Source organism: Adiantum capillus-veneris, chromosome 29, assembly GCF_014529385.1.
Source record: "Adiantum capillus-veneris isolate H3 chromosome 29, ASM1452938v2, whole genome shotgun sequence".
In the NCBI taxonomy this organism is placed as follows: domain Eukaryota; kingdom Viridiplantae; phylum Streptophyta; class Polypodiopsida; order Polypodiales; family Pteridaceae; genus Adiantum; species Adiantum capillus-veneris.
In genome coordinates, this window is record NC_140959.1 from 36,411,704 (window position 1) to 36,421,747 (window position 10,044).

Genomic DNA, 10,044 nt, shown 5'->3' on the forward strand with positions numbered 1-10,044 from the left:
TGAGAATCGACATTTTGGAGCCAAACTCTTTTAGAAAAAAGGGAGAAAATATTATTTTTGTTCATCAAATTGCACAATTTCATGCTTTCAAAGCATAAAACGCAATAAGTCATACTAACTCTGTACCGATGATTTTCAGAACTTTCATTGAAGACTCTAGTATCTATGTTCCTGCCCAAATATTACTTTGAGTAGCTCTACTTCCCTCTCAAAACTTTCTTCCCTTTTTCATATTTGCACTAACTTTTCTGTGTATTCTAGTGCACATAATGACTACTTCTTGAAGGTTTAGCACTACCATTGACTCTGTTAGCATTTTTAACAGTTATACTACAGATGATCAAGCATGGATACCATCTCGAATAACTATCAAGGTACTATTGCAAACTAGGAGGAGGAAGAGGAGGCAACGCAATGATTTCGTGGAGGCTTTCAAGGGTGTGTGCACAAAGCAAGCGGGTGAAAGAGGTCCTCATACAACGTGCTTTCCAGCATGCAGACTTAAGGTTGCAAACATCTCCTCCAAGTTTTCCACAACATCGACCCAACTGTAAGTTATTTTGAGCATCTCACTTAGTGCATGATTATATTCGAAGGTTAAGTGGTGGATATCATCTTTGGTATGTTTCAAATATTAATCCATCAAATAGGACAGACTGACAACCAGTTGAGAGCATAGTTGGGATTTTTTATGCTTTCCATGCATTTATTGGTGAGCAAATGTACCGAGGAAGGCAACACAAGGAACTTGCAGATAATGGAATATTCTTTTATGATATGTCATATTTGGAACCGAGAACTTCCTTTGGTTGGGGTCATGTAACTCCTTTGCCACTTCCATCCTTTGACAGCAAGGATTGGTCTTTGCCAGCTTCGCAAACTAGTGAAAGCTTTAGGAATAGGTCAGGATATACAAAAGTCCCTCAAGTATTCAATTGTCAAAAAATAGTTCAGCTCGCACTATTTATGCCTCTTGAAGTGTCTGTAGATTTCTTCTTTGATGAGCAAATAATAACTACCGCAACAATGTTCATTTGCAAGTCTGAGTTTGGACTTTTTAGATGATAGTTGGGATAGGAAACAGTCACAGGGAAAAATCTGTATTTTGCAAAAGAAGTCCATAATTTGCAAGTTTATTATAAGGTCTCAAAATTTCATAGTGTCGTTTTACTATTTTATATATCATCGAGACAGCCTACTTACTGTGATGGAGACAATGTCAAGCACAACTCTTGCACAGCTCAGGGTAGATCTTACATGTGAAGAACTTCCACTTTTGCTGGAATTGTATGCATTCATTCTCAACAATAGAAAGGTGCTTACTAAATGGATGAATTTTGATTGTCTTTAATTCATTGAGACATAATCCAACTCTTTCTTCTTCTCAGATTCCACGATGCAAGGAGAAAACAACATTGTGCAAGGAGTCCCTCTCAAATACACTTCACTTTATTGCTTCCACCGGAAACTAGGTCACATACATTGTGCACGCAATGAGCTTTGAGGCCACGCGAACCATGATGTACTCTTCAAAATGACTAATACAAAGACATTTTGTGCCACTCAAACAATGTTTTAAAAATGTACACTTTTCATTATCTCAAAACTTTACAAATTGTGTTGTTTATGTCAAGATGTATACAAAGAGAGATAGTTATTGCTCCCTTCCCCTACTACTGCTCCTTTGTCCCCCCCCCCGGTTGGTGCCACTGGTCCCCTGCCCTCTCCCTCGATTGCTGTCACTGCTCCCCTGCCCTCTTCCCCGATTGCTGCTTCTTCTCCCTCGAGGGACGTTGGTCTCGGACATCCTTTCGCGTCATTGAAATCATGGGCCTCTTCCATGGCTTCCCATGCATCTTGCACCTGTGAAGCCTTCATCTGTTCTTGCTCTTGCATTTCTCTACTTCTGCGACGTTTGCATAATATTGATTGATTGCTTCTTGCATATTTCGAACCTCGTCTTGAGTCTGCTGGTAGCGCTGCTTCATTTCGTCAATGCGAGCATGTTCGAACTCCTCAGCTCTCACGCTTTCCTCTCTTGAACATCTGTTTACCGAGATTATAATATGTTGGATGGCCATTACAGAAAAATGTGCACATCATTGGGGGTGTAGTTATGTAATTGAAGTTCCTGTAGAAGCGTGATAATAAGAAAGTAAGTAAAGATGTTGCTTCTTTTAATACAAACGTTGCAGCAAACAAACAATGAAACAACACGATTATTACGTTTGGTACATCCAAAATTTGACTGAGGAGCAACAAGGCATTCAAACACTTTTGTTAGCCACAGCTATAGTCATCAACCTACGTGGGCACGGTGACCCGTTCATGCCGGATGGTAGTCCCTAGATCATGTTCTAACAAAACATGCTCTACACAACATACAAATTTTTCGTGGCACTACATACGTAACCACTTGAGTTAGTAACACATTACAAAGAGATACTACTTCTAAATGTATCCAGATGTGCCTTACGTTTTTACACGCCCATGAAACAACTTGCTGTGCCCGGAGTTTGCATAGTAGACAATCTTATCTTCAAGGTCAAATAACAACAGACTCCAATGGTCACTACACAAAGACCATCAAGGATAAGGAGAAATAAGATCCTAAATCCAACATGGTTTTCACAAGGCAAGAAGAAACTCACGATTGATTGTATGCAGTGACCAAAAAACGCGCTAGATCAAAATTGACTCTGCTAAACCAGTCCAATAGAGCCAAAAAGGAAACTCCGTTGTTCTGAAGCATAGGCAAGATAAGCGGATCTATTACGTATATTTTGTTCTGAACATCAGTGGACGGAAGCAAGATAGCGTGCCTAACATGAATCAATGGCAGAGATTAGATTTTTCAGCGGGCTGTCACTACCACAAACACATGGATCAATACCGAGCGATTGGGGCACCTATCGAATTCCATAAGCCACTGACTCACTTGGTATTGACCCATGTCTTAACGGTAGTGAGCCATCTAATGAACCAAGCTTGACTCATAAAGATCTTGAGACATACCACATAGCAATTTTGGTGACTGCCACAAAGACATGGGTCAATATCGAGCAAGTTGTGTACCTATTGAATTCCATAAACCACCGACTCGCTTGGTATTGACCCATGTCTTAGTGATAGTGAGCCATCTAATTAACCAAATGTGATTTATAAAGAAAAGATTGAGACGTAACACATAGCAATGTTGACGACTGCCGCAAAGACATGGTCAATATCACAAGTGGTCTAACTATCCAATTCCATAAGCCACTGACTCGCTTGGTATTGACCCATGTCTTAGCGGAAGTGAGCCATCTAATGAACCAAGAGTGACTTATAAAGAGCTTCAGAAGTGCCACATAGAAATATTGATGACCGCATCCATTGCGTTGGAGTTGGAGAAACTGCGCATGAATAGGAAGTCTTGTTGATCAAGGTTGAAAATGCAGGACTCCTATGACCTTCCAGGCAACAATATCTGTGCATGCAGAGGCGTTGAGCTGATCAGAACTTGCAATTCCTCTTTGTTTTCTTTGTTGATTTTCTCTAGAACACTCAAGTCCTCTGGTAAAGTCTCCTCGTTGGATGGCCCTCGTGAAGCAGAGGCTTCCCCTTCCATCTCCTCCGGTACAAGCTCAGGGTCCTTCTTGGCAAGATTATTCTCCTCCTTGAAGGGCTCATTTCTCTCCATGGCTGGCTCATTCTCCTCCTTGGAAGGCACATTTTCCTCCCTTACTGGCACAGGCTCCTCCCTAACTGGCTCATTCTCGCTCATAACTGGCTCCGGATCTTCCATGCCTTGCTCATTTTGCTTTCTAGATGGTTCCTCCCTAGCAGGTTCGCGCTCCTCCATAACTGTCTTTGTTTCTTCCAGGACTACCTCAGGGTCCGCTCATGCCCCTCTGTGGTTGGCTTTGCCTGCCCATCTGTGTCGTTTCTCTCGATCCGTGATCGTGTCCTTCTGCTGTTTTGAGCCCTAGAAGGCTCTTTCTATCGTGCACGAGGATGGAGAGGGGGGATGTTAAGAATATCGCCTTGGTAGTGATATCAGAAAAGTATAATAGCATACCTCTGTACTGTGTTTTGAAATCTGTGTCGTGGTGTTTTTGGTTTGCTCGCAAACACTCTCCTAGGTCTAGTGCTTTCACGAGCTTTCTGTATAAACATCATTAATAAAGACTTGAGCCATATTTTGTGATCAAATATCCCTTGCGTACAAGGTGCTACGAGCGACGATGGTCAGTACCAAGAGAATAGGTGCAACGAACAGAGTTTGCCTTCCATTATTTGCTTGGTGCTGACCTCACAAGATACAAGTGCACAAAAGTGTAGTATCATACCTCTTCACTGTGTGTAGAGATCTGCGTCACTAAAGCGTTACATAACAGGAGTCCAAAAAAGTGATGGGAGCACTAGAGAGCGAGAGGAGGATGCGCAAAAAGGGTTGGGAGCACAAAAGAGATGGTTTGCTCACTGCGTAGCATCGAAGGGGGCAGAGTTAAAACGCTAGGTAGTAGAGGATGTGAAAAGAGGCAGAAGAGCGCTCAAGCTTTTACTATTTGCTCACTGCATGAGCGCTCATCTTGGGTGAGGGTATAGTTAAAATGTTTGGCGGGGGTACTGCCTCTAAACTTAGGATGCTCGTCACTTGGTTGGTAGATCATACTTCATGGGAATCTGAGCCCGTTTATTACTCCCAAACTAGTTGTCCTTGTGAGCAAACCCACGTGCCTTTTTTGAGTGATCGTTTAGAGTCAGACATCGATCTTCGTTGTAGTCGCCATATCCATCTCCATGTAGAACAAAAAGACCGCCCTTGCCTTCGACTTTTCTGCGCTCTTCCCTTTGGCCACCTCTCGCGATCCTGCGTTGGGCGACCTCCACTGGTTTGAGTCCTTTGCTGCCGCGTCGCCATCGCCCTTGCCTTCGCTTTTTTGTCCTCTTCCCCCTGTCCACCTTTTGGTTCTTGCTCTTAGCGACCTGTGACATCACCATCCACCTCGGCGCCATTGGATATTGCAGAGTAGGTTCTCTCTCTCTCTCTCTCTCTCTCTCTCTCTCTCTCTCTCGCGCGCGCACGCTCTTCTCTGCATGTGTGTTGTTAACTGTGTGCGCACCGAAGCCACTGCATGACGGGGTTTGGGGACAAGGGGAACAACACTCCAAGGGCCGAGAGTGGTCGTTAGGGTAAGATTAGAAGTCTCGCAACCTCAAGATTGGCATAGTTACAAATCGTACGTATTAGTTGAGATTCTCCATGCAACGTTGTGAGGTTCAAGGCATGGTTGGAATAATGACTCCTTATTTGAACGTGCTTGAGTTGTTTTCTATGTTTGGGCATAGTGAGTGAGTAGGCCTACATATCTTTTACTGATAACATTAAATGCTCTATTCCAATCCACCTATTCCGAATGGACGTGGGTACAATGTAAATTCAACTTGGGTCAGAACCAAGAGAATAGGGCCCTTCGGAGATTCTTGGGGCCCCTATTTGCTTGGTTCTGACTCTAGTCACGTCATCTATTATGACATTAGCACACGGGACAAAATCAAGCGAATATAGACCTTGAGGGATACTTGAGGCCCACTATTCGCTTGGTTATGATATCAAATACATACCAATTTTGAATAGTAGTTTTGGCTTGCTTTTTCTTTTAGACATGGAGATCATAGTCTTGGAGACAGACGATGTGGGTGAGGATATATGTGAAGAAAAACTATTCACGTTCTTATACAACGCCCGTGCTCATCACCGTGCACCAGAACTATCAGGAATGTTTAATGCAGAGTTTTCTATACAGAGGATCATTGATTGCTCATTTGAGTACCTACAAACCCATTTGCAATAGTATGAGGTAGTCATTTGTGACAATTCCATGACAATTGATGGCATGAGATATGTGCACCCAGCCGACCTTGACCCTGACAAGAGTGCGGCAAGGAGACTAAATCGCTATCTAGAAAAGTGTCCCTCCAATGCACTGCTTGTACAAGACAGGTGTATGAAGCACTTAAAAAAGTGTCGCTTAGTGGAATTCAACCACGGGTTTGTTTGTTATTTGTGCTTGCAGACGGATGGTGAGTCAGAGACTTCCCAGTCATCAACTTTTGGTAGTTGCCCATTGGCGCCGGAGGAAGAGGTAGAGGATGTGGAGGTGCAGTTTGACCGAGAAGAAGAGCAGGTAGAGGTATTAAAGGAAACATTTGGTGCGGGCTTAACTCTTGATTCTCTTGCAAATGGTGCATTATGATGCAAGTAAGAAAGCTCAAATAAGGAAGTGACTTTGCCTCTGAATTGCGCTCCCAGTTTTGCTATGGCGGACGACACCCTCTACATTCTGCTCACAGATATCATGCATGAGCTGAATATACACGAGGACTACTGCCTAGCTACAATTATGAATTTTTGTGATGCAGACATGGATTTGTGGATGATGATGGAGTGGACCAACATCTTCTTGTTGATACAGCTGTCCAGGACTCACAGTTCACTTCAGGGTGGCAACTGATCAAAGATAAGAAAAATCAAAAGTAACTTATATAATAGGAAATATTTTTGGTAAAAGAGAAAAAAATATATGGGGGTTCCCATGCATGGAAAAGCTTGCCTCATTAGCCCTCCCCTTAAGGCTAGAGGTATTCATGCCTCTAGCTCTTCTTCTGGAGTATGTTGAAATAGAGTAGGATTTCTCCTTGGTGGCTAGTAGATCCTTGTAGGGAATAATGGATCCCTTTGAAGCATGAGGCTCCCCAAAGTTCTTTTCGGTGTCCACCTAGGTCCCACACTAATCGTAAATCCATTGTATGCAATAATGAGTTCTTCAGAAGGTCACACTTATAATGATTCTTGAGTCCACAAGCTGCACAAGAATTAACTCTTGCATAAGTGATAGAAGGTATGGAAAGAACTTGATCAGTCCTTGAAAGTATTCCAAAGCAGCACCATGCATGGCTTCCTCGTCCAGACACATTGTAAAGTCCCCATCTCGCCTATACCGAGATCGGGATGGGATCCTTGACAGGTCTCTAGGTCTAATAAAAGTCAGAGTCTCTAAACAAGAAAAATCCAAGGAATAGACCTTTACCATTGACAATGGCTTGGGTCTATAGCCTTAGAAGAAGACCTAGTCCTGTCTCGCAGCGGAAACATGACAATGTAGTAAAAGTAAAAAAAAAACTATTTCGGCCCTATAACTGCCACAATTCGGCTAAGGTATCCTCCACCAACACTTTTTTCCCTCTAACAGATGTGAGGGCACAGCCGTTGGTGGACTCCTCTCCAAGTGAAGAAGTTGTCTAAACGTTTTAGTGTGCAGGGATGGATAGTTACTTGACTAATCAGGTCCACCCGTCCATGATTGACAACCTTAGTCAATCCCCACTTGCCACCCCGCACTCACACAAGATTCATTTATCTTATTATCAGATTGTTTTAACGTTTAAAATAATGGTTTCTTTTAATGTTCCATCACAGTAATTCCTTGAAGACAGCATTGAAAGCATTCTGTTAGAAAACAGACATCTTTAAACTTAAGACAGGGTACTGTCAATCAAAACATTGTCCATAATTACCATGACCAGTACTCTTCTTGTCTCAAGACCACCTAAGGGTGAAAAACGGCACCCATTCCTTATTCAAATCCAGAGTGGATAAACCCCCACCCAAGGTTCCGGGTGCCCATGCACCAAACCAGTTGCCCATACAACCGGGCGGCTCCCCTAGGATAAAAACGGTAACCTAACTTATGTAGAAACATCAAGACATGACATGGAGTAGAAACTCATCGTTCATGGGGGTAACCGACTTAACCATGGCTAGAAAGCCAATCATTATCATCAATTTATATCAAGGAGTCGGAGGTGTCTTGAGACAAGCTGTTTTAAGGATGATCAAACATATCTTTCCTAATTCAACCAGTTTTAACCCAAACAATTCTTTCCTATATTATAAACAAATGTACATTGGAAGTTACCTTCCGTTTTCAGCCAGTTTATCCTTCTTACGCATGCAATGCTAACTTATAAAATAACTTAAACTAACCCACCTGGGATTGATTGGCCATCTGTTGCTGCGCTGGCGCCTGAAGACTCTCCTCTGTAGGCCTACTACTAGGCCTGGCTTCATCGTCGTGCGACGCTCTAGTTCGTTTTGAAGCTACGTCCTCATCATCAGATGTAGGATTTTCTCGGGTTCTTTTTGGTATCATAAATTCTTATCCTTATAAAAAGGTCGTCTAATCATTAGGTAAATAGTTCAAAATCTAAACTTAACCTTTGTATTCAACGTAACCCATCCAAGGTTAAATTTATAGTCTCAATTGATAAATTCTTGACCTAGTAATTTCTTATTTGTCTATATAGGCATGATAACTTTTTCCACCGCTTTCCTAAGGGTTTTCTAAGCTATCTTAACTTTCTTATAATTTTCTATATCTTTTTCTTAATTTTCCTATCAACTTTTAAGTTAATAATTTACTTATTTTGGGCTCAATATTTATTGTATTTAATTTCTCTTAAAGATTTCATTTCCTTAACTTAATATCATAGGTTTACACTTACTATAATTTTTCTAAAACCTTTTAACCACAAAGTCTATTTATTTTAATTAATCATTTTCTAAAAATGGGACTTTTGGTCAATTATCATTTCATAACCTCACTAATTACCTATGGTATAACTACCACAAGTATATTATGATATTTTTGACTTCTGGTAATTATCTTATTATTTTCCAACTTAGTTATATAATTTCCATCTTCAATTTTCACCTAAAATTAGGGTAATTTGACTTAAATAAATACTTATACTACTTTTTTAACCTTGAAATATTTAACACGGCCTTTTTATTATGTAAGCTAACTGTGATAAATAGAATGTAATCATATAGCATGATGTACTAATTTCCCCCTTGAAATTTCCACCAAAATTAGTATATTTTGACTTAGATAAATATCTATACTACTTTTTTAACATTGGCATAATTATCATAGACTCTTTACCCTATAATACAGCTTTGAGAAATAGCATGTAATTATACAGCATGATTTACTAATTCCCTCTTTAGTTTTTAGCTAAAAATAGTGTAATTTGACTTAGATAAATATCTATGCTACTTTCCTAACCTTCACATAATTATCATGGCCTCTTTACCCTATAATATAGCTCTGATAAATAGCATGTAATTATATAGCATGATTTACTAAATTCCCTCTTTACTTTTTAGCTAAAAATAGTGTAATTTGTATTAGATAAATATCTATACTACTTTTATGACCTTGGCATAATTATCACGGCCTCTTTACCCTATAATATAGCTTCGATAAATAGGATATAATCATATAGCATGATTTACTAATTTTCCTCTTTAGTTTTTAGCTAAAAATAGTGTAATTTCCACTAAGATAATTAGTTAAACTAATTATCTGAGCTTATCCTAATTATCATGGATTCCTTAATACCCAATTAACCACTGATAAATATATCACAGCAATTAAAATCAATTTACTAATTTTCCCTATTTAAATTTCTCAAAAAATAGAGTAATTCTGCCTAATTAATTAGCTAGATTAAGTATCTGAGATTATCCTAATTATCATGAGTTTCTTAACACCCAATTAACCACTGATAAATATATCACAACAGTTGAAATCAATTTACTAATTTCCCCTATTTAAATTTTTGAAGAGACAGGGTATTTTTGCCTAATTAATTAGCTAGATTAATTATCTGAGCTTATTATAATTATCATAAGTTTCTTACCACCTGATTAACCACTGATAAATATATCACAACATTTGAATTCCATTTACTAATTTCCCCTATTTAAATTACTCACAAAACAGGGTAGTTTTGCTAACTTAATTAGCTAGATTAATTTTCTAAGCTTCTACTAATTATCACAGGTTTTTGAACACTTAATAAACTATTGGTAAATATATCACAATATTTGAATTCCATTTACTAATTTTCCCTATTTAAATTACTCAAAAAGCAGAGTATTTATGATAAATCAATTAGCTAGATTAATTTTATGAGCTTCTCCTAATTATCACG